Source organism: Lissotriton helveticus, chromosome 3_1 (assembly GCF_964261635.1).
Source record: "Lissotriton helveticus chromosome 3_1, aLisHel1.1, whole genome shotgun sequence".
Taxonomy (NCBI): Eukaryota; Metazoa; Chordata; class Amphibia; order Caudata; family Salamandridae; genus Lissotriton; species Lissotriton helveticus.
Window position 1 is genome coordinate 1,543,959,496 of NC_136061.1, and position 26,370 is coordinate 1,543,985,865.

Genomic DNA, 26,370 nt, shown 5'->3' on the forward strand with positions numbered 1-26,370 from the left:
AAAACACATAAGATAAAAATCTGTTCAGCATAGTGTGCCGCCTGACTTGTATTTTACTGTTTCTGTCATTGCATTTAGATATATGTTACAACAAGTAACATCATACCTAAAACAAGTCATGACTATTGGCTTTGTCAATGGTTGTTAGTTGCATAAGATGAATAAGCAGCAACTATGGCTTGTATATAATATTGAAAAAGCTTCAACTAAAAGCCCTGGTGACACCACAACAATGTTGCTGCTCCTGAGTTTCACAAAGAGGAGGGAAATCCAGTCAGAAAATGACTCTCTTTAAAGGATTTCCCTTCCCCTACAACGTCCACCTGGCATGGCATCAATGCCATAACTTCTCCACTAGTGAGAAGTCCTCAGTGTGAGCAGCGCACATGATGTGCCTGCTGTCACTACAGTCCGAAACAAACAGACACCTGTGCTAGAGCACACAACAGAGCCCGATAGAGACCCGTTTATAGACCCCCTTTAAAAAACTGCCCTGTGCTCAGCACCAGTGAGACCCGGCCCACTTAAAGCCCTGCTTGCTTCTGCTTTCTACTGGAGCACTTTGGCTGCCCCACTTCAGCGCTCCACTGTTTTTGCATACTCGTTTCTGAAAGCTTAACATATAATTCAATATTGCTTGCCATCACAACCACTTACATTTTTTTATTTATTTATTTTATTTTATTTTATGTAATGCATTTTTATAAAGCGCGGACTTTACCCGAAGGTGTCAGAGCACTGTACAATAGAACCCGTTACGTTACATGAGAGAACTGTTGCAGGAATAGAGCAAACAAAAATAGCATGAACAGACTGTATAAGCAAAAGTAAGAATATATATGACAAATTTTACAATGACTAAAGGACTTCCTGGCGAACTATAGCAGGCCATAGAATCAAAACAACGCAGGCAAAAGGAACACAATATCAAACGCAGCAAGCAGTGGATGTATAAGCAAAAATATAAACATATGTGACAAATTTACAATGACTAAAGAACTTCCTGGCGGGGTCTGAGAAGGAGAGAATTAGTTCTGAAAGTGTCTTTGGAATAAAAGAGATTTGAGGTCCGCTTTGAAGATCTGGATGGAGGTGATGGCACAGAGCGAAGGAGGAAGCGAGTTCCAGGTTCTCACCGCATTACCAGAGAACGATTGTGCCAACAATTTTTCTCTTTTGAAGGAGGGGGGTTCAAGAAGGAACTTTTCCGCATTCCGAGAATGACTAATAAATGTGGTTATTCACATTAGGGGCTCGCTCCTATACTGTTTCCCAATAACAGGTCAGATGTCATGGCGCTTGGGCTGTACCAGGACTAGGCCACGGGAGAAAGTCCCTCGGCCTTGGCCCGGATCGGCGGCAGGGGACAGTGTTTGCTGTGTAGCCACTAGTCAGGGTAAACAAACAGAAAGCGCTGTGCCAACACCTGTGGCTTGGAGAGACCATGCAGGATGTTGGGAGCGTGGGAAACACAGAGGTGTGGAGCGAGGCAGCCATACCCGCCGCTGCAAGGGACGGCAGACCCCCAGTGTCCCTGTGGGACGGACAGGAACCTCCCTACATGAACAGGAGGGAGTGCTGCAGGTCGCAGGAAGGGGGCACCGCGGCTGGAACTTCGGGAGAGAGAACCTACTGCTGCAGAATATAAGAGCTGGGGAAGTAATCCGCGTGGGAAGTGAAGACCTTAAGCGTGAGCCGCTGCAGGAAGGCGACACTTATGCAGGAAATTCAACTTAAAGGCGCACGTGCTGGCCCGGGTGTCTCCAGGTGAAGAGAACACTGCTGCAGGAAGTTACACATGAGGGGAACAGCAGTGTTGGCACGTCTGGCGGGGGCACTGCAGCGGGAAAGACAAACTAAAGAGAACACTTCAGAAGCGACCATAGGGTGAGGAGAGCGCGAAGGACCACCAGGAGAGGAAGAAAGTCCTGCTGGAACCTCCACAGGAAGATAACTCAAGGGCAGAAGCGAGCATTTGCAGGTGTGACCCCTGCAGGAACCGCAGTGGTGCCAGGTAGGAGCCAGTGCCAAAAACACACACACCTCTGTCAGCACACCCTGCTTTTTCAGCACAGGAACGCACGAAAAGCTCTGTCAGTAAACCTCTTTCCTGAACAGGTACACCCTATGCTGAATGCTAATCCAGCATTGGGAGCTACACACAGCTCCGTCAATGCACCTCAGTCCTGGAGTACCCCTGATAACGCAGTACACGAACATAGCTCTCCTCAGTCCCGCTGCATCCCTCCATTTCCGCAGTTCATGTCACATACTGCTCAGTCAATGCACCATTTCCGCACTTCATGTCACACACAGCTCCGTCAATGCACCTCAGTCCTGGAGTACCCCTGATAACGCAGTACACGAACATAGCTCTCCTCAGTCCCGCTGCATCCCTCCATTTCCGCAGTTCATGTCACATACTGCTCAGTCAATGCACCATTTCCGCACTTCATGTCACACACAGCTCCGTCAATACACCTCAGTCCTGGAGTACCCCTGATAACGCAGTACACGCACACAGCTCTCCTCAGTTCCGCTGCATCCCTCCATTTCCGCAGTTCATGTCACATACAGCTCAGTCAATGCACCATTTCCGCACTTCATGTCACACACAGCTCCGTCAATGCACCTCAGTCCTGGAGTACCCCTGATAACGCAGTACACGAACATAGCTCTCCTCAGTCCCGCTGCATCCCTCCATTTCCGCAGTTCATGTCACATACTGCTCAGTCAATGCACCATTTCCGCACTTCATGTCACACACAGCTCCGTCAATGCACCTCAGTCCTGGAGTACCCCTGATAACGCAGTACACGAACATAGCTCTCCTCAGTCCCGCTGCATCCCTCCATTTCCGCAGTTCATGTCACATACTGCTCAGTCAATGCACCATTTCCGCACTTCATGTCACACACAGCTCCGTCAATACACCTCAGTCCTGGAGTACCCCTGATAACGCAGTACACGCACACAGCTCTCCTCAGTTCCGCTGCATCCCTCCATTTCCGCAGTTCATGTCACATACAGCTCAGTCAATGCACCATTTTCGTAATTCATGTCACACACAGCTCCGTCAACGCACCCCATCATATTCCGCAGTGCCCAGGCTAATCAAATATAACACTGGCACACATACACACTGATCTGTCAATATACCTCCTTCCTGCTTTTTAATCTCACTCCTTCCGGCAACGCCCGCAGTGCAACCCATACACACACAAATCTCACAGTACAGTCAACGCTGCCCTTCAGTACCCCTTCTACTGCTCAGTCAATGCACCATTTCCGCACTTCATGTCACACACAGCTCCGTCAATACACCTCAGTCCTGGAGTACCCCTGATAACGCAGTACACGCACACAGCTCTCCTCAGTTCCGCTGCATCCCTCCATTTCCGCAGTTCATGTCACATACAGCTCAGTCAATGCACCATTTCCGCACTTCATGTCACACACAGCTCCGTCAATGCACCTCAGTCCTGGAGTACCCCTGATAACGCAGTACACGAACATAGCTCTCCTCAGTCCCGCTGCATCCCTCCATTTCCGCAGTTCATGTCACATACTGCTCAGTCAATGCACCATTTCCGCACTTCATGTCACACACAGCTCCGTCAATGCACCTCAGTCCTGGAGTACCCCTGATAACGCAGTACACGAACATAGCTCTCCTCAGTCCCGCTGCATCCCTCCATTTCCGCAGTTCATGTCACATACTGCTCAGTCAATGCACCATTTCCGCACTTCATGTCACACACAGCTCCGTCAATACACCTCAGTCCTGGAGTACCCCTGATAACGCAGTACACGCACACAGCTCTCCTCAGTTCCGCTGCATCCCTCCATTTCCGCAGTTCATGTCACATACAGCTCAGTCAATGCACCATTTTCGTAATTCATGTCACACACAGCTCCGTCAACGCACCCCATCATATTCCGCAGTGCCCAGGCTAATCAAATATAACACTGGCACACATACACACTGATCTGTCAATATACCTCCTTCCTGCTTTTTAATCTCACTCCTTCCGGCAACGCCCGCAGTGCAACCCATACACACACAAATCTCACAGTACAGTCAACGCTGCCCTTCAGTACCCCTTCTATTCAAGTACTGGACCTGACATGCAAGGCTGGCAATGCATTTCAAACCTGGCCCGCTGCAGCCCCTGCTGTTTCCTTAAGTGTACCATAACTTCTTTACCTAAGTACCTCCGTCTTAAACTGTCAGCTCCCTGATAGGACTCAGGGCGCATGCTCTGTAGCCATAAGAACTCATGCCAAGGTATGTGAGTGAACTTCTAAAATTCTGCTTCGCCCGAAGCGGCTCCTGTTCTCGCGCCTTTCTCTCTTCCTTTTCTACACCGTGATGTGGGTGAGGTGCCAGGGCTGGACTCTCTCCAACTCCCCGGGTGGCCGGTGCATGAGACACGTAGCAGGAATGTAGACTGTGCTGACACCGCTGTGTGCCAAGGGAATGGTGAGTATCATAGGGCTGGAAATCATGTGAGTGTTCGGCTGCGTCACTTTTAACGAAATAGTTCAGTAGGTTAATGATTTCTCCCGCCCTCTGCGCGCACGTGTCCATTAGCCCAGGGCACGTGTGCCTTTAAGGCCAGGCTGTGGATTAGCGCCTGCGAACTTTCCAGCGCTTCACAGTTAGTTCATCATACTGAGGTGACGAACAGCTCAGGCATCAGCCGGAGTCTCGATGAAATGCACGGAGTGAACCAGTGAGTGAGCGAAATCGCCTGCGGCGAGAGCGGAGGAATTAGAAACTGCTCCAAGTGAGAATTTCCCTGCAAGTTGCGCCATGCACGTGTCTGTTGTGATGTACTCAGCCGAGGCTGTGACTGCATATCTTTATGATGTACTTTGGTTCCATCGTGATGTCATGATTCTTGGGGGACGGTTTGGCAGTTGGTCCAGCTGTGTCTGGCGAAGCTGTGGTGTGGGTTTTATCTCTGCTGAATAAACCTACTGCAATTGAAAAGCTGCATCTGTGTCATGCTCCTCAACATAAAAATTTTGGCGACAAGGGTTTTCTGTGTAGGGTTTGTGTTTAGGGGGACCAACCGTCCGTAAATTTCATGGACTGTCCGTAATTTGGATCTCACGTCCGTTGTTCGGGGCAATCCCTTTGACTTTTGTCTGTAATTTTGGGCATTGGCTTGGGGAACATCACTGTTCCCTGGCCAGAAGCCTCAGCTCTCTGATGGGGCCGCTTCGCACTCCACTGAGCACAAGAGCAGCCCCACTGAGTACTTCACAGGTCTTTAAAAGAACATTTACGTGTTAATGAGGCTTTGTTGTTTTTTCCGCCCCTTCAGCTCCACACTGCCTATTGCTGGAAGAATTAGCCCCCCCCCTCCTGAAATTTGGCTCTAGTTGTGTCTCTGATTGTGAGTGGCAGATAAGGCTTGGCTGTTTAGCTGTCAAGGCTGTATTTGGATGTGTCCTCTGCGAGTGGTGTGAGAAGAGTGACTGAACATTTCTGACACGAATAGGCCTGTGAATGGCAGTGCTGGGAAGAGCAGGCCTGCAGGGCCATGGCTTTGAAGAACAGTCCTTCCAGGGACTATGATCCGAAGCATATGGATGACCGCGTTGGGGTGTAAAGGGCAAGGACAGCACAGGACTCTAAGGGGCATGCCTCTGTGTGTTGGGGGGACAGGCCCACGGAATGTGGCTCTTGAACCGCATAGTTGCAAAGTGTAGGGCTCTGAGGCCATTGTTGAATGTATGGCTGCAAAGTGACAGTGTACGGATGGCGGGGCTTTTAAAAAGTAGAACTTATGACGTGACCCAGCCAAAGCTGTCGAAAGGTCCCGTGCCATGTATGAAACACTAAACCAGTTCTGGCGTTTAAGCCAAAAGCAGATTGTAAATATGGCCATCAAAATCCCAGCATGGAGCGTGTTATTGGCTGGAAACAAAAAAGATAAATGAGTCGCACTTGAATGGGTCTTCCTGGCAGCTGTGGTACCCATGGAGGCAACTCCACTACAGTTCAGAGCGACGGGTAACGTCACATACAGTGTGATCAAATTCTTTACATTGAACATCCTTGTACAACTCAAAAAGGTCTTATGGGGGGAATTGACATAACGATGCCTGATACCAGGTGGACCTAACCGTGATCGAGCTTGATGACAAGCATTCCAGCAAATGACACCATGATGTGACCAACCCAGGAGCAGAGCTAAAACAGAAAGGCTACCAGTAAGCCACCCTTCATTTCAGTCCAGCCCGAAACCCACCTCAGAGTCCTTTTCAGGAGTTTTAAATTGACCAAAGATGTCATATGTTTGTCCGTCATATTTGATATTTTAGTCTTTTCTGACTGCATCTTTGACATCCCCTAACTTACAGGGTTTGGCGTATGGAAAATTGCCACTATGTGCAGACAAGGGAGGGGGACAAACAGAGAAGACCGAGAGGGCTTGCTATATTGCCTCCTGGCTTTTAAAGCCCACACTCCCCGCCTCGTTCCTTTCCATAGATGAACCTGGTTATGAAAAGACCCCTGCCTCTCGCAGGAGCCCCTGCTGATAGCATATAGGAGCAAAGGATAGGTGTAGGGAGGGTGGAAGCTTCTGAAGGCTGTTTCCCTGTCAATGGATAAGAAAGAGAAGCAATGTGTGGGATCAGCCTTATGGCAGATTATTGCACTTTCCATGATCTAATGTGAAGGCCTGTCACAATGGGAGGGCAGAGGAGGCCGTCTGCCCCAGGCCTGTGGTTTTTCAGGGCCCCATGCTGATGGAAGGATGGATGGCTAAATGAAAGAGGGATGGAGAGAGAAAGAGAGGCTGGATGGATGACTGAAAGGATGAATGGGTGGAAGGATGAGTGGCTGGGTGGATGAATGAGTAAGTGAAAGGATGGCTGGATGGTTGAAAGGGTAGATGATGGGATGGATGAGTGAATGGATGGATGATTGGAAGAGTGGGTGGATGAGTGTACACATGGATACGGCGAAAGGATGAATGGAGGGATGGATGAGTGAAGGCTGAATGGGGAAGGATGAGTGACTAGGTGGATGAGTGAGTAAGTGAAAGGGTGGCTGGATGGTTGAAAGGGTAGATGGCTGGATGGATGAGTGAATGGATGGAAGAGTGGATGGATGAGTGTATGGACGGATAAGGTGAAAGGATGAATGGAGGGATGGATAAGTGAAAGGATGAATGGAGGGACAGATGAGTGAAAGGGTAGATGGAGGGATATATGAGTGGAATGATGGATGGATGGAAGGATGGATTATGGGTAGGTTTGCAAATGGTTGAATATTGATATGGTGGAGCACACAGATGGAAGGACAGAATAAATGGTGAAAGACTGAATGATGGGTGAAAGAATGATTACACTTTGTAACCAAAGGGGATGATGGACGGAGTGTTGAACATTGCAAGCATTCACCCCCAGTCAACTGATCAGGGTTTAATCCATCATCATTCTTTAGCTCACTCAGCCACCCCAGTTCATACATGGCCATATGCAAATCAGTCTGACCCTGTGCCTCATGGGAACAGTCCAGTCTGAACTGCGAGTGCTTGCAATGTTCAACGCTATGTCCATCATCCCCTTTGGTTTTGCTTTGTGTGCCCTAAGTTGGCAGGGTATGCCCAGACGTGGGTCCCTTGCCCACTTTGCCCCTGGATTCAAGCTAGCCTGGCTGATGACAGTTGATTAGCCAGAAACCAGTCCCACGATGCTTGTTTCCGGTCCAGGGAAGACATGGCTTGGCAGTTCGGGCTGGACTGTTCCCATGAGGCACAGGGTCAGACTGATTTGCATATGGTCATGTCTGAACTGGGGTGGTGGAGTGAGCTAAAGAATGATGATGGATTAAACCCTGCACTGTGATGCAGTAACAGCACCCGTGAGAAGTAATCTACAGGGTTTTGATCCTTCACCAGTTTATGCACAATATTGTAATCATACTCTCGCAATCTCGCCCCCACCTCTCAATGCAAGGGGCATCTTAGCTTTCAGATTTCTGAAAATGCTGAGCAATGAATGCCTGGTGGTCAGTGAATATGGTGGAATGTTTTCCTTACAGAAACACATGAAAAAGTTCACAAGCCCACCCTACTGCTGTGCTGAGCTCTGGCTGAGAATAGGCATATTCAGTCTGAGACATACGTCTGCTAGCATAGGCTACAATGTGTCTCTGAGCATTTGGATGTGCATTGTGTTGAGCAAGGATCGTACCCAACCCCATTGGGCTTGCATCTACTATTATCTCAGCATGTAACTTTGGATCAAAATAGGACAATTCAGTTGCATTTTCATTTGCGTGTTTAATTTTATTGAAACTTTGGTCACATTCCGGGGACCACTGGAAGGGAATATTCTTCTTTTTCAGCTCACATAATGGGGCACCCACCGTGGCAAATTCACAAATGTATCTGGAGCAATTGCTGGCCATGCCTAAGAAGGATCACAGAATAGTTACATCTTGCAGTTAGACAAGTGGATGACAATGCATGTACTTTTTCAGGATCATTAGTCATCACCCCTTCAGAGTAAATATGCTCAAAGAAATTGAATTTGGTTTAGTGAAACTCACAATTTTCTGCATTTAACGTGAGACCTGCATAAGTGAGCAGACGGCATACTAATATATCATCACTGTAGTTAATAACATGTGTGACAGGTTGAATTACTCGGCGATTGACATCCTCAAAAATTTCTGCAGCCGAAGACACACCAAAGATAAGTATTTTTATCTAAACAACCCAACAAGAGTTGAAAAAGTATTAATGTATCTACAGCCCTCTTCCAGCTCAAGTTGATGATATCCTTTGTTCAAATTAAGACAGAAGAAGACGTTGGCGCCATTCAGCTGCTTAATCATGTCCGCTATGTGTGGACTTGGATGTCTTCCTCTCTCGATTGCTTTGGTGGTCTGGCACATCCACACAAATGCACACTGCACCTCCACTGTCCTTTTTTGGCATTACCACAATGAGTGAAACCCATGGCATCAGACCAGTTGAGCTTTTGATGATGTCATGCTTTAACAATGTTTCTTTCTCAACGGCTTCATGTAAATGAAAAGCAATCTGATGGTGTCGCTGAGCAACAGGATGAATGTTATCATTAATGTGAAGTTTCACAGTCATTGTATTACATTTCCCTAGTCCATGAAACAACAATGGGAATTGACTCACTATTTCAGAATGTGCATTGAGATTGTAGTTGATGGTTATTAGTCCCATGTCAGCAGCAGTGCTGAAACTGAGTAGAAATGTACTCTATGAGCACCTTGGAGGACATGAATGGGCACTTGGAGTGCCATTTTCTTATGTCTCATGGGCACTATGAATGACCCTTGACTTTTCAATGTCATAGAAGCATCCCCTGGGAAAATGCCTTTGTTTTTGATGGTGTTCGACATGGTACCTGTGAGGCGACGATCCACAGACCCCTACCAGGAGGGCGCCCTCCCCCTCGTGTACCTTGTCCGGCACCCCCGGGACTGTCTTCATGTCACAAAAACGCCGCAACCAAGGCAGGAAGCCGAACACCAGCCATCACCAACGAAACGCCGCCCTTCTCTCTCCCACAGGAGCCAACCAGAACGACAGGGCCAGAGGAACCTTATCACGATGACCCCGGAAGTCCCGCCCCAAAGGCAGAGCCAGCACAGGATAAAAACAGGGATGCAACACAACACGGCGTCGGAGTTTCGTGGCAGGACCCTCTGGCTGGAGACGGAGAAGGAGAGCAGACGTGCGAGGACGAAGTGTGGACCGAGGAGTGGTGGAGTCCCTTGGAGGTGGCTGGAGAGCGGCCGTAACTCGGAGGAGAGTTACGGCGGACCGCGTGAGTGCCTTTTTCCTCCTTTATCCCTACTCATTAGGAGTCCGTGTTAAAGTCCCTGTACATATTCCCTCTCTCCATAGTCTCACCGCCCCTGCACTGTATTATAAGTGTACAGCACTTCACTTGAAGACCCCTTCCGTTCCTCTCACGCCCCACCCCAGCACCCTCTCTATTTTCCCGACCTGTATTCCGTCCTCCCGGTACCTTCCTTCCCGCACTGTCGCTTTCCGCCCCTTCCTGCACTACCCGGGTGTCGGTAAACAGTTAAGTCTCGGTACTTGCTGGATAGGACTAACGGTCCCTTGTTTTTCCTCTCTTCCGGTCCTCCTGGGAGCCTCCCCGTCACCGGAACCTTCCCCGGACCATCGGTGGACGCCGAGAAGCAGAGAAGCACCGACCCAGAGTCCATCGCCTGGAGCCACACCTTCCGCCTCTTGGAACTATCTGTACTGTGCAAACCGTAATAAAAGCCAACTATTGCCCACTACATACGGCCTCCTCGCCTGCTTTTCCGGCCCGCTACACCCACTCCATCACACCTGGTGTCAGAAGTGGGATCTGCTGGAGGTATGGAGGCCGTAGTGAAGAAAATGGTGGAATCCCAAGAACAATTCGGGAAGCTCATGGAGCAGTTCCTGAAGACTGCCGAAGACGACAGAGGACAGCTCCATGATGTCCTGAAGGGTCAGGGGGCGACCCATGAACAGACCATGACAAAGTTAATAGACGCTCTGGGCCAACAAAGACCGATGACCTCTCTCCCCTCTGTGGTTCTTCAAAAGTACGTCCCCGGAGAGGATCCGGACTACTTTTTCACAAACTTCGAGAGGATCGCCCAAGCCGCTAATTGGCCTGCTGATCGTTGGGGACAGTATCTGGGTCCGCTCCTCACCGGTGACCTCCAAGCCGCCTACCAACAGGCCAACATCCAGGGTAATACACCCTATGCAGACATCAAAAGGTGTATATTAGAACGCCTTGGCATTGATGACGATACCTACAGGGTGAAATTACGCCAGGCCAGGGAAAAACCCCAAGAGAACCCCAGAGCACTATCCTTCCGGATCCGGGATCTCGCAAACCGGTGGTTGCGCCCCGAAACCTCCACCAAGGACAATATTCTAGAGAAAATCTATCTGGAACAATTCCTTAACTCCTTGCATCCGGCCACCCAGCGCTGGGTGAGGCAGCACTCCAGACTCACGCTAGAGACAGCCATAGAGATAGCGTCTGCCTACAGCCGGGCCCAGGAACTCCAACGGGGTAAGGACGACCACCCACACAGGCCCTTGCCAGCTGCAACTGCCCGCCCGATTCGACCTCCCCAGGGACGCCGACCTGAACCCACGCCCCTCTTTCCTTCTCCGGTAGTGTTCCGAACCCCCACTCCTGGACCCCAGTGCTATTCCTGTGGAGGGTTCGGACACATCGCCCGGATGTGCCCGCAGAAAGAGGAGCCGATGGAGGTCGGCTTTGTCAGAAACTATCCGTGTACCCCTCCTGGTTATACACCGCCGCCGTTCTACTGTCCAGTATCCATCAACGGACAGCCACTGAGGGCCCTCGCCGATACCGGATGTCGGCAGAGTGTTCTTCGACCACAAGACCTCGCACAACCCCTCAGCAATCCCACGGGGGTGGTAGCCATCCAGTGTGTACATGGGGACACCAAACAATACCCCACGACTCAGGTACGAGTCCAGCACTCCCAAGACCCCGGCACCTCTCTCACCGTGGGCCTTGTCCCCGCCCTGCCAGAACAAGCCATTCTAGGGAGCGATTATCCGGGACTACCAATGCTCTTACAAAAGACTTCCGACTCTCTGACCCAGTGGTGGAAAGATGCTCCCTATCCTGAAGATCCCGATCAAGTACCCGAACCTAAGCCCCACAAACCTAGGAGTCAGAAAAGAAGAGAAAAGAAAGAGCACGTCAGCGCTTATCCCGCCATCATTGAAGAGCACCCCTGGCAGACCGACCGTGAATTCAGGGCCGCTCAGCAGGAAGATCCTCTCCTACAGGAGGCCTGGGGAAAAGCACTTGATCACGAAGACCCCTTACAAGTAGGTCCTTACTTCGTTAAGAGAAACGGGTTGTTATACCGAAAAGGGGGGCCCCAACAGAATGCACAGTTGCTTATCCCCGGCCCCTTCCAAGACAAAGTCCTATTCCTGGCACACAGTCATCTTCTGGGAGGACATTTCGGGGACGAGAAAACCAGCCAAGCCATCCTGGAGAAGTTCTATTGGCCCGGGGTGTATCAAAGGATCAAGACTTACTGTCGGGAATGTATAGTATGCCAAAAGAACAGTCGACACAGGCCACCCCGGGTCCCTTTACAACCCCTCCCTATCATAGACGTGCCCTTCAGCCGCATCGGGATGGACATGATTGGTCCCCTCTTGCCCTCCCGTAGCGGGTGTCGCTATGCGTTGGTCATAGTCGATTATGCCACCCGCTTTCCGGAGGCCATACCTCTCCGTCAACCTACTACCCAGGCTATAGCAAAAGCCCTGATCTCCTTGTTTTCTAGGGTTGGCTTCCCCCGGGAAATACTCACTGACCAGGGCACACCGTTTGTTTCAGCCCTTATGAAACGGGTGTGTGCGGAGTTGGGGATCAAACAAATCCGGACGTCTGCTTATCACCCGCAAACGGACGGGCTGGTGGAACGATACAACGCCACGTTAAAGCAGACGCTGAAAAAACTCATAGGCCTAGAAGCGAAGAGATGGGAAGATATGCTTCCTTTGGCCTTATTTGCGATTCGTTGCAAAACCCAGAGCAGCACCGGATACTCCCCATATGAATTACTGTACGGACGACCCCCTCGTACCCTGCTGGACATGGCTCAGGAAGCGTGGGAAGCCGAACCAGACCGAACCCGTCCGCTCCCAGAATATGTGGAAAACCTAAAGACTCACCTGTCTATGATCCGTGACATCGTCAGACAAAATCTAGAGACCGCCCAGGTTAACCAAAAGAGACAATATGATAAGGGCACTCGTAGTCGGGTCTTTTCTGTTAACGACCTAGTTCTCCTGATGATGCCCTCGTCAGACCAGAAATTACTGGGACAATGGCAAGGACCCTACCCCATCCTTCGGCAAGTGACCCCAGTCACATACGAGGTGGAATTGGATCCCACACGGGGCACCTCCCAAATCTTTCATGTCAACCTGCTAAAAAAATGGGAAGGACCCCGTCCGGTGCTGTCAGGAACCAATAGAAACCTCCTGTTCTCTTTCGACCCTTGTCTTGACCCAGAACTGAACTCCGTACAAATCCAGGAAATACGACATGTCTTGGAACCCCTGAAAGACGTCTTCTCCTCCTCCCCCGGTCGAACCACGGTCACTGAACACAAGATAGAAACCGAACCGGGGAAAGTGGTCCGCCTGAGGCCTTATAGAGTACCAGAAGCCCGTAGGAATGTCATCCGTCAGGAAATAGAAGCCATGCAACAAATGGGAATAATCGAGCCCTCAGTCAGCGAGTGGAACTCCCCTATTGTTTTGGTACCGAAACCCGACGGCTCGGTCCGTTTTTGCATCGACTTCCGGGAGGTTAATAAAGTCTCTAACTTCTACACCTATCCCTTGCCCCGGGTCGATGAAATGATCGAAAGAATAGGACAGGCAAAATTCATTTCAACACTCGATCTCTGCAAGGGGTACTGGCAGATACCCCTCCGGGAACAAGACAGAAAGAAGACGGCCTTTTCTACCCCTTATACCAATTCTTAGTCATGCCCTTCGGACTTCATGGCGCCCCCGCCACTTTCCAACGGGCTATGAACCGCGTACTGAGGCCCCATACCCCTTACGCAGACGCCTATCTAGATGACATCGTCATCTTTAGCGACAGCTGGCCCCAACACTTAAGACACCTGTCCAGTGTCATCACCTCCTTAGGTTCATACGGATTCGCCATCAATCCAGCCAAAACCACATTGGCGGCGAAAACGGTAAAATACCTGGGGTTTCTTCTGGGGGACGGCCTGATAAGACCCCAAGACAGCAAAACTGCAGCCATCCGGTCTCTTCCGTTTCCCCAAACAAAGAAGGATCTCCGAGCCTTCCTGGGTCTCCTTGGGTATTATAGGCGCTTTGTGCCCAATTTTTCCCAAAGAGCGGCAGCCCTTACAGACCTGCTTAAAAAAACAAACCGATCAGATGAAATGCTCCGGAATCCCTTCTCTGAAGCCTGGCGGGCATTTACCGACCTTAAATGCGCCTTGACTTCAGGTCCTGTGTTGGTACCCCCAAATTATTCGGTCCCTTTCATCCTACAAACGGATGCGTCAGACTATGGGTTAGGGGCCGTGTTATCCCAGAAAGACGCCCTGGGGAACGAACGTCCCATTCTCTATGTGAGTCGCAAACTATTCCCCCGAGAAAAACAATATGCAGTCGTAGAAAAAGAAGCCTTAGCCATCAAATGGGCTGTGGAAAGCCTGAGGTACTACTTAGAGGGTAGAGACTTTGTCCTCTACACAGACCACGCCCCTCTGGAGTGGATGGCTCGGAACAAAGGGCAAAATGACCGGGTACTACGTTGGTTTTTGTCCCTCCAGCCCTTTCATTTCCAAACCAAACATAGAAAGGGCTCCGACCAAGGTAATGCGGATTTTCTGTCCCGGTACCCACAATCTCCCTCCTCTACCAGAAGGACAGCTAGGGGAAGGGGATGTGAGGCGACGATCCACAGACCCCTACCAGGAGGGCGCCCTCCCCCTCGTGTACCTTGTCCGGCACCCCCGGGACTGTCTTCATGTCACGAAAACGCCGCAACCAAGGCAGGAAGCCGAACACCAGCCATCACCAACGAAACCCCGCCCTTCTCTCTCCCACAGGAGCCAACCAGAACGACAGGGCCAGAGGAACCTTATCACGATGACCCCGGAAGTCCCGCCCCAAAGGCAGAGCCAGCACAGGATAAAAACAGGGATGCAACACAACACGGCGTCGGAGTTTTGTGGCAGGACCCTCTGGCTGGAGACGGAGAAGGAGAGCAGACGTGCGAGGACGAAGTGTGGACCGAGGAGTGGTGGAGGCCCTTGGAGGTGGCTGGAGAGCGGCCGTAACTCGGAGGAGAGTTACGGCGGACTGCGTGAGTGCCTTTTTCCTCCTTTATCCCTACTCATTAGGAGTCTGTGTTAAAGTCCCTGTACATATTCCCTCTCTCCATAGTCTCACCGCCCCTGCACTGTATTATAAGTGTACAGCACTTCACTTGAAGACCCCTTCCGTTCCTCTCACGCCCCACCCCAGCACCCTCTCTATTTTCCCGACCTGTATTCCGTCCTCCCGGTACCTTCCTTCCCGCACTGTCGCTTTCCGCCCCTTCCTGCACTACCCGGGTGTCGGTAAACAGTTAAGTCTCGGTACTTGCTGGATAGGACTAACGGTCCCTTGTTTTTCCTCTCTTCCGGTCCTCCTGGGAGCCTCCCCGTCACCGGAACCTTCCCCGGACCATCGGTGGACGCCGAGAAGCAGAGAAGCACCGACCCAGAGTCCATCGCCTGGAGCCACACCTTCCGCCTCTTGGAACTATCTATACTGTGCAAACCGTAATAAAAGCCAACTATTGCCCACTACATACGGCCTCCTCGCCTGCTTTTCCGGCCCGCTACACCCACTCCATCACAGTACCATAGACAGTTTGTTGTATTTTTCTACTGGTATAATATTGATCAATGCACCACTGCCTGTATTAATAGTTATAAGGCAGCCAATTACTTTTAGAGTGCTCTTGGGGCAATTACCAAATGAGTTTGGTTTCTTCACGTGGTGATCTCTCTTTGACTTGTGTTCTTTTTTACAAGCAGTCAATCCTACATGTGCAAATCATTCTGCAGTCGACATCACCATTGCATTTGACCCTTGCGGGGTTGGCTAGAATGCTTCTAGAACTTTCTGGCACCCATTTTCTCTTCTCATCGTGACACACTTATTTTCTCTTTCGCTTTTCAGACCATTATGAAATGGTTTTCTTTTCTACAACCTTAGCATATCTTTATAATGGTAGGACATTTACCTTCATGTGGAAAAGAGAATTCACATTGGAGATGCAATTTCTTTTTCTTCGGATACAATGTTTTCTGGGCCTCCACTTTGTGTTTCTGCTAACTTTTCATGATCAAAACTGATTCATTTGGGGGTGTTACAGCTTCCATATCAGCAGCCTGATCTGCATGTTACTCAGCTCTCACAAGCATTAGTACATTTTCTAAACTTAGAGTCTCTCTCAGCATGCATCGTCTGAATGAATTGGAGAGGCAACCATCGATGACTGAGATGCATATCTCTTTCTTCATTGAATTCACTGGCCTCCTACAAACCTACACTGAATTCCATTCAACTCCAACATCAAATAGCAAAACCCACTTAAAATGTAGCAACTCCACACTGGAACACCAGAGCAAGGTCCATAAAGCACTAGAGCATCCTTGACCTCTCATCATTGGTGTAATGCATAAGAAGGTAGAGGTACAGACAAGTTTCAAATTCCTATGGGGTGTCATGTGTGGGCTACCTCTGGTATTTTTTTAATTGCCTCCCTAAGCTGCCCATGCATCAGTATATTGTGACACAACACATTATACTATTTACTCTCAGTGGGATTACCCTGCATAATGTGAGTGCTTCTACAAGTCCAATAAAGTAAGGAAAGGTAAAAAAGGGCCTGGCAATCACCAATTCAAGCTTTGCTAAATGCTGGGAACATAATTAAAACAAATCATGTATTGGTACCTTATTAAAAATTCATCATTTGGCACTGCAGTGGTAATTTCCTGAAGATTATACAGGTCTTACAACATCCATAGACTCAAACATACAGTAATCAGTTTGATCAAACAAGGTGTTCTCAAGTCAGCAAAAAAGAAAAAATCTAAAATATCTTCCCAAAATGAATAATAATAAAAAACTATGGTAAAACACAGCATCATCTGTCTTACTTTACTTATTTATTTACTTTGTTTGCAGCTTTATATAGTGGAAACATGACTCAGGACAGGGTCATCTTAACAGCATTATAGTCCACTGGGTAAAGCAGTGCACTGGGCCCTGTCTACACAACCACTTACTGGAATAAAAATGTTTAACGCAAAATTAGTGTTAAATTCTTGGGGCCTTATTTATGAAGGCCTTGCGCCGCCGGTGCGTCACTTTTTCCCATTTTAAAAGTGGCGCACCGGCGTCGCAAGGCCTTCATAAATAAGGCCCTTGGTCTGCAAGGGGCCCCTATGCTCGGGCCCCCCCCCCCGGATACCTGCCCATGGTGGCCATGCTTTAGGACGGCACAAACTCCGGTAATTATACTGCCTTACATGGAAAAGGAATTTGATAAAGGAAAACAATCTTCATGAACAATTAGCAACAAAGATGGATAATCAGGGATGATCAGCAAAAAAATTCGCCAACGGATCTTATCTATGGGAGTGAGATGAAACAAACACAGCCTTAGGGTCATGCACAGGGTTGGTAGATGAGATGTTAACATAATTATTGTACTTCTGAGAAGGCCTGTTTTGCATGACTTTTGTGTTTGAATGTGGGAGGCTCCAGGAGAAGAAATTCTGTCTTCCTCTGTCCCTATAGTGGCGAAGATGTTCAACTTTTCACCGAGGCAGCAGGGAGAGGACTTTGAGAGTGGTGCAAGCAGTCTTAAATAGAATGCTGCCTTCAATGAGGAGACATTTAAGACGTGTATTACATAAACATTGAACGAAAAATATTGTATCACATGAATATTTTGTTTAACCCCTTCGCTGCTAGGCCTTTTCCCCTCCTGTGCTAAGCCTTTTTTTGGCGATTTGGGGGAGTGCGCGCTTAGGCCCCTGTAACTTTTTGACCACATAAGGTATCCACGCCAAACTTGCGTCCTTTTCTACCAACATCATGTGGATTCTAAAGGTGCCATGGGTTTGTGGATTCCCTTTGAGGGGTCCCAGAAATTATGCAAAATACAGTGACATTTGAGTTTTTTCCAGAAAAATGGGAAAAACGGGCCGCAAATGGAAGCCTCTGGGTTTTTCCCTGCAAATGTTATCAAAAAAGGGTTTGTGGGTGCTAATACGATAAAGTGCAAAAACAGCCGATATAAAACAGCAAATATATACTTGCAATTCTTAAAGTGCCAATGCAATATCGTGCAAAGTTGGCTAAAATAAAGCAATAGTAAAGCATCAACTTCCTTTTATCAATTCCAGCTTCTCAAAATATTTCCAATTCCTTTCAAATATTGCAATCGCTCCCACCCTACCTGCATAAGCTCCCTCAAAATTACATGTTCTTCTCATTTTATTAACCCATTTTAATTGACATGCAATCGCCACGGATTTCCAATTTTGTAAAATCAAGGACCGTGCTACAACAGTAGAAATAAAAATAAATACTTCTTCTGATTTATTAAACCTATTCCTTTCTTTACAAATACCAAAAAGAGCCACCTCTGCTTCTGGTAATAGTATTTTCCCAATTGCCAGCTCCATATCTGTGAAAATCCAATTCCAAAAAGATTCTAACTTTGGGCAGGAAAAAAAATATGATACCAGCCACCCTGACCCCTAGTTTTGCATCTAAAACATTTATTCTCACATTCAGGGAACATTCTCTGCAAGGCCTCCGGGGTATAGTACGCCAGCCAGCGAGAAAGAAAGGACATTCGCTTATAATTAGTTGGCCGGAGTGCTTTGTTTCCTAAATGACATACTACCTCCCAGTCTTTATCTGTAAAAACGCACTGTGACGTGAGGCTTATTTTTTCTAGACGACTAACAATTACAGGAGATGATCCAGAAACTAATAACTTTTTATACCAAATCCTATACCCTTATGTTTCTCCCCATATGGAGCTGTTAACAAGACATTGGGGGAAGTATCTAAACCCCCTATCTCTTTTCTTATAAAATAGACCAGCTGTAGGTATTCAAAAAACATAAGCCGCCTAGGATGCGCTCTATCTATAACAGTTTGCCAGCTAATCACCTTGTTTTGAACAAGTAGGTGTCTTATTTTGCAAAATCCGGCAGATTCCCATTCTATCAGGTGATTCAAGGATATCTTGAGACCCATTTTAACACATTCTAACAATTTCAAATAAATAGAACCATCTGAACCATGTTTTTTATATAAAAGCCGTAATCTTGATGAATACCCTATCAATGTCTTATATCTTGTCTTCTTAGGAAGCTTTGCAGTTTTTAAAAAGAAAAAAATTTGAGAGCCTGATTCCTCTAGCATTCTATCTAAAAAAAAATTGTCTCTTGTTTGTCTGAACCTTAGTAATCCTGCCACTATGTCAAAAAATGCTGCTTCATAGTATTTCTTAAAACGGGGAAGAGCCAGCCCACCTTGATTCACGGAAAGTTGTACCACCCAGAGCTTGACTCTTGAGGCCTTTTTATTCCAAATAAATCTTCTCATCATGGATTCAAGTTCATTAAAAAAAGCCATATTGACTTTAATTGGGATATTACTAAACAAGAATAAAAGCAAAGGCAATACATGTTCTCCCGAGTAAAATGATACCTCACTTGTGTGGGTGGGCCAAAGCAGAACAGGCCAAAAATGTATTTTTAAGAAATTGTAGCATTCAGGATTGACAAATTAAGCACAGAGTTTTCTAATGTTTTGGGGTCATCCTAGTCACAGGCCTTTGGCCCACCCACACAAGTGAGGTATCATTTTACTCGGGAGATCAAGGAGAACGCTGAATGGTAGGAAATTTGTGCCGGCACGGAGATCCCACACAAAAATGTATGGAAAAGTGTTTTTTTAACCTAAATTTAAGGTTTGCAGGGATTTCTGGGTAGGAAAACATTGGGGGACCCACGCATGCCATACCTCCCTGGACTCCCCTGGGTGTCTAGTTTTCAGAACTGTTTGAGTTTGGTAGTTTCCAAAGATGCCTGCCGAGCCCCGGGCCGAAAGCTCAGGTGACCCCCCCAAAAAATAAGGTCGTTTTGCTAAAGGTAATTTTTAAGTCTCCACCGTACGAATTGGGCCTTTTCCTGTTGCAGCCACTATGCCTACCCACGCAAGTGAGGTACCATTTTTATCGGGAGACCTGGGGGAACGCTGGGTGGGAGGAAATTTGTGTGAGCCCAGTGATGCCACGCTTTCCCACACAAAAAAGTGTGAAAAAACTGATTTTTTTCAGCTAAAATTGAGATTTGCAAAGGATTCTGGGTAAAGGAACGTTGGAGGATCCACGCAAGCCATACCTCCTTGGAAGCCCCCGGTGTCTGCTTTTCAGGTTAAAAAAACACTTTTCCATACATTTTTGCGTGGGATCTCCGTGCCGGCACAAATGTTCTACCACCCAGCGTTTCCCTTCATCTCCCGAGTAAAATGACACCTCACTTGTGTGGGTGGGCCAAAGGCCTGTGACTAGCATGACCCCAAAACATTAGAAAACTCTGTGCTTAATTTGTCAATCCTGAATGCTACAATTTCTTAAAAATAAATGTTTGGCCTGTTCTGCTTTGGCCCACCCACACAAGTGAGGTATCATTTTACTCGGGAGAGCAAGGGGAACGCTGGGTGGTAGGACATTTGTGCCGGCACGGAGATCCCACGCAAAAAAGTTTGGAAAAGTGATTTTTTTCCAAAATGTAAGGTTTGTAAGGAATTCTGGGTAGGAAAACATTGGGGGACCCACGCATGCCATACCTCCCTGGACTCCCCCGGGTGTCTACTTTTCTGAACTGTTTGGGTTTGGTAGTTTCACAAGTTTGCCGCCGAGCCCCGGGCAAAAAACTCAGGTGCCCCCCAAAAAAGAAGGTCGTTTTACAATAGGTTATTTTAAAGTCTCCACCGTACGATTTGGGCCTTTTCCTGTTGCAGCCACTTTGCCTACCCACGCAAGTGAGGTACCATTTCTTTCAGGACACCTGGGGGAATGCGGGGTGGGTGGAAATGTGTTGATCCACACAGATTACAAAACTTTCCACCACAAAATGTGAGGTAAATGCGTTTTTTGAATCAATTTTTAACTTTGCAAGGGATTCTGGGTAACAGAACCTGGTGGGTGGCAGTTGAGTCACCCCATCCTAAATTCCCCTGTGTGTCTAGTTTAAAAAAATATATAGGTTTGCTAGGTTTCCCTATGGGCCGGCAGAGCTAGGGTTCCAAAACAAAAGGTAGACACTTGGCCAAAAAAGGGCCCGTTTTCACTGCGAAATTGCGGTGCGAACACGTTGCGTTGTGCGCCGTTTCCTGTCACAGGCACTAGGCAGACCCAGGCACGTGAGGTACTATTTTTTTCAGGAGACCTGGGGGAACGCGAGGTGGGTGAAAATTTGTGTGAGCCCAGTAATGCCACACTTTTAAACACAGAAATGTTTGAACAAAATAAATTATTACTGCTACATTTAAAGTGTGCTAGGGATTCTGAGAAAAGGAACGTAGGAGGATCCATGCTAGCCATACCCCCTTGAAAGCCCCCGGAAGTCTACTTTCCAAAAATGTGTGGGTATGCTAGGTTTCCCTAGATGGCAACCGAGGAAGGAGTGAAAAAACCATGTGACCCCCCTAGCTAAACCAATTAGTTTTGACAAAATTAGTTGTTTACTTGTGCAGCGTGACAATTTGGGCGCAATATTGCAAGGAAAATAAGACGGACATTGTGAGTTATGCAGGATATTGTGGATACAATTAATTGTTAGATTTCACCAGAGAGGCATCACCATGTAGTCCCATGGGTTTTCAAGAATATCTACAATTGGCAGGTTAATCAGAAGCGGAATGTACACCTTGGCACAGAGACTAAGAAAAACAAGATCCCTACACAGCCGTCTATTCCTCAAACACACACACATACTGGTTGGATTTGGCATGAGGGCGAGTGATGATTCAGTATATAAAATTTTATTAACAAGAAATTTCACAAAAATGAAATGCACTGTCAATTACATGGACAAAAAAACTGAACCAATGACTCGCAGCTCGTGAGCTGTAAAGCCACTTCAAGGCACCAACCGCTTTACAGGCCATTCACACACCTTTCATACCTGACACACAGAAGACCATTCACACCACCAGGCACAAAAGCAACACATCACAACATTTACAAAAAAAGTGACAAGGTGCGTCCTGCTTAAAAAAAAAAAAAAACACTGACATCAAGTTTTCAAACACACACACATACTGGTTGGATTTGGCACGAGGGTGAGTGATGGTTCAGTATATACCATTGTATTAGCAAGTGATTTCACAAAAAATGAAATACACTGTTAATAATGGAAAGGACAAGAAACTGAACCATTGACTCACAGCTCGTGAGCTGTAAAGCCACGAAAAGGCACCAACCGCTTTACAGGCCATTCATACACCTTTCATACATGTGACACATACAAAACATTCACACCGCCAGCCGCGGACCCATCACATTACTACACTTCCACCAGCAGACGACGCCAATCAAAGGCTCATCACTTTCACACGCCAACGTTCCTGACACAGCAACAACACAAACTCATGGTAACATGGAATGGCGCTCAACTAGCACTGTGTGTAGTAACCAGCATTAAGTCACTTCCCACACACCGCTAGCAAAGCACCAGTCCACGCACACCACCAGTCAAGCACCAGAGCAGACACACCGCCAGTCAAGCACCAGACGACGCACACTGCCAGCCAAGTACCAGTCCACACACACACCACCAGGAAAGCACCAGTCCACAGACACCGCCAGCCAAGCACCAGTCCAGGCACACCACCAGCCAAGCACCAATCCAAACACAACACCAGGCAAGCGCAAGAGCACGCACACCGCCAACCAAACACCAGACCACGCACACCGCCAGGCAAGCACCAGTCCACACACACCGCCAGGACAGCACCACTCCACACACATAGCCAGCCAAGCACCAGTCCAGGCACACCAGCAGCCAAGCACCAATCCAAACACACCAACAGGCAAGCGCAAGACCATGCACACCACCAACCAAACACCAGACGACACACACCACCAGCCAAACACCAGTCCACACACACCACCAGGCAAGCGCCACTCCACACACACCTCCAGCCAAGCTCCAGCCCAGGCACACCACCAGCCAAGCACCAATCCCAACACACCACCAGGCAAGCGCAAGACCACGCACACCGCCAACCAAACAACAGACCACGCACACCGCCAGCCAAGCACCAGTCCACAGACACCACCAGACAAGCACCAGTCCACAGACACCGTCAGCCAAGCGCCAAACCATGCACACTGTCAGACAATGGACACTACACGCAAACCAACATCATACTTTCGGTTTTTTTCAAAATAAAAGAAAAACAAAAACAAATTGCAAATTGATACAAATCTACTAACACAACAACTAAATCTAAAAAGACTACACAAATGCCAACTTTGAAACTGAACAATAAGTTTTAAAGAATAAAGACCAACCAGTTCACTTTACCACTCATGGATGCTCCCAAAAATTATTTTGCGTGTGGTACAATCTAAAACAAGCAGGTACACACAGCCCGGGGTTTGAAGGGCAGTCGGGGCAGTACATACAAACTTCCTTCCGCAAACCTCTACGCCAACAGACTCTACATCTCCGACTGGGAAAGTCTTTTGAGGTTGTAGGAGGAATTTGATCAGGAAAGTGGCGATCTTTCAATCTGGCAACATCCTCCACCACTCCAACTCTAGGAACACTTGCCTGTTCCACTAAAACAAGGCTGCCTATTACAGACACCTGAAACTTTACAAAAGTCATCTTTGACTGGGGACAAGATTTCTGGAACACAACAAAAGCATTAAAGGTTGCCAAGTGGAAAATATGGATAGCCAACTTCTTGTACCAAATGTAAGCCTTACGAAGAGCAGCATACGGTTCCAACCTCTGATCTACTCTGTCAACACCACCCATGTGCCTATTATAGTCTAAAATGCACACAGGTTTGCGCGCTTCTGCAACCTGACCCCAAACAGTCACCGGTTCAGTGCTTTCATCATGTATGGAAGTCAACATGTAGACATCTCTCCTGTCTGAAAACTTCACAGCTAGAAGCTCCTCACAACGCAATGCACTGCACTGTCCCCGAGCAAGCTTTTGACAAACAAGTTCTTTTGGGAAACCTTTACGGTTTGAGCGGATTGTGCAACAAGCAACAGTGTCCACTTTGGCCAATTCCCTGAACAACCGCACACCAGTGTAGAAGTTATCGACATACAAATGATGGCCTTTGTTAAAAAATCCACGACCAAGTTCCCACACAATTTTCTCAGTCACTCCAAAAGTCGACGGACAACCAGGGGGGTTAATCCTGGATTCCTTATCAGTGTACACCCTGAAATTAGAGACATATCCAGTCAGACTGTCACACAGCATATAAAGCTTAATTCCATAGCGTGCCCTCTTACTAGGAATGTATTGCCGAAAAACCAAGCGGCCCTTGAACAACAGCAGAGACTCATCCACTGCAATTTCTTTCCCAGGATAAAAGATCTCAGGAAATCGATCAACGAAATGATCAATGACAGGCCGAATCTTGAAAAGACGGTCACACTCAGGGTGATCTCGTGCCAAAGCAGACCTATTGTCAACAAAATGCATCATCCGAAGCAGAAGCAAATACCTATCACGACTCATGACTGCCGGAAATATAGCTGTTGCCATCAAGGGACTAGTAGACCAATATGAAGCTATTGATGGTTTCCTAAGCAAGCCCATCAAAAAAGATAAACCCAAAAACTTTTTCATCTCCTCCAAATTTGCGGGAGTCCACCGGGTAGCTCTAGCGTGGGGCTTAAGGCTGGCACTGTTCACTCTCCAAAAATTTTCAGCATACAAATTAGTCTGCTCTACAATCTCTGCCAAAAACACATCATCCATAAACAACTTGAAAAAATCAATAGGCAAAATGTTTTCAGTGTTCACCCTACACCCTGGAACACCAGTAAATTCAGGCAATGCCGGCTGCACCATGCCTGGTGCAACCCAGAGGTCAGAACTTTCAACGTCAAGTCTTGCAGCCGCAGGCTGCCGCCCAGCTGCCTCATGTCTCACTACACCAACTGGAAGTCTAGCAGCCCCAGGCTGCAGCCCAGATGTCTCTTGCCGCACTATTGGCACAGCAATGTCCTCCGCAACCACAGGCACTTCATCCACACCAAAAGTAGCTTCATCAGCACTCAGAGTATCTTCAGCATCAGATGAAGCCATGTGTAGAGAAAACTCACTACCTGAATCTTCACCTCCCACCTCTGGCTCAGAATCAGAGTCAGTCTCTGGACCATGGTCAGAGGAAGAATCAAAAAGCATTCCAACAACTTGCTGAGCAGTAATCCGGCAGCTAGCCATTATCCGTACAAATAAAGGAGTCTGCACAAACAACTCAACAACCCCAACACTGTGCAGAGTAAGTAAATAAATGTAAGCCTTTATCACAAATATCTATATTTAGAAAAAATATACAATTCACTTACAAGAGACAACTACACTCACCAGCACCTACTCTGCTAAGACACAGCAAATAGGCAACGATATCCCACTAGAAAGAAGAAAAAAAAACTTACATCTACAGACGTACACATCAAGAACAAATGCAAAACATGTTTTAAATCAGAAAAAACAGAAACCAAACATACTCGTATTATTACACACTTTACAAAAAATCAATAACATTAGAATTGAACAAAAAAGGTCTCTTACCAAACACATGCAACTACACAAACAGCAGAACAACAGAACCACCAGTAATGGAACCGCACACTGCAACAATCTAAAGAGAAAAAAAAACAATACACATTAGAAGAAACAAAAACAACACACATTACAGCAGGCTATGTCACAGGGTATGTCACAAATGGGGTGTCTGTCCCCATGGGGGGCAGAATAAAAATCATTATTCACATAGGTCCCCTGGAAGCAAACCTACAGAGGGCAGAGAGGCCAAATAAAGACACTAATCTGCCCCCAGGGGGGGCAGAACATACTTTTGAAAAAAATGGGCCCAAGGAAGCGACCCTTGGACAAGGGGTCGCTTCCTATAAAAAAAAAAAACAATCCCTAGAGTCTAGTGGGCTTTTCTATCCCCCCCTGGATCCAGAAATGGTAATAAAAAACAGCCAGGGAGGGCAGAACCTGTCTAAAATATTCATATGGCCCCCTGGAAGCGACCCTTGCCCAAGGGGTCGCTTCCTTTATAAAAAAAAACAATCTCTGGTGTCTAGTGGGCTTTTCTGCTCCCCCTGGGTCCAGATTCGGCCCAAAAACCGGCTGATCTGCAGAAAAGTCTAAAAAAAATTGTTGGCCCCTAGGAAGCGACCCTTACCCAAGGGGTCGCTTCCTTTACAAATAAAATACAATCCCTGGTGTCTAGTGGGCAGGAAAGTCTAAAAAAAATTGTGGGCCTCTAGGAAGCGACTCTTACCCAAGGGGTCACTTCCTTTATAAATAAAATACAATCCCTGGTGTCTAGTGGGCTTTTCTGCCCCCCCCCCCCGGGTCCAGATTCGGCCCAAAAACTGGCCGATCTGCCCCCAGGGGGGGCAGAAAAGTCTAAAAAAAAGTGAGGGCCC

The 26,370-nt window shown here is 47.7% G+C and overlaps 1 protein-coding gene across 4 annotated transcripts in view; it reads left to right on the forward strand.

Annotated features, from left to right (window-relative positions):
* The window catches only part of SMIM35 (small integral membrane protein 35), a 259,001-nt gene that overhangs the window by 85,189 nt on the left and 147,442 nt on the right, over window positions 1-26,370 (forward strand). Inside the window, exon 1 of one of the 4 annotated variants that reach the window (XM_078683943.1) lies at window positions 1,499-2,014. The exons of 1 other annotated variant lie outside the window; for it this stretch is intronic. The gene's annotated coding sequence lies outside the window, so the exon portion shown is untranslated. Of the gene's footprint in view, window positions 1-1,498; window positions 2,015-4,188; window positions 4,484-4,661; window positions 4,791-26,370 lie in introns of those variants that run through there. 2 more of the 4 variants (XM_078683945.1, XM_078683944.1) reach the window with 2 other exon arrangements.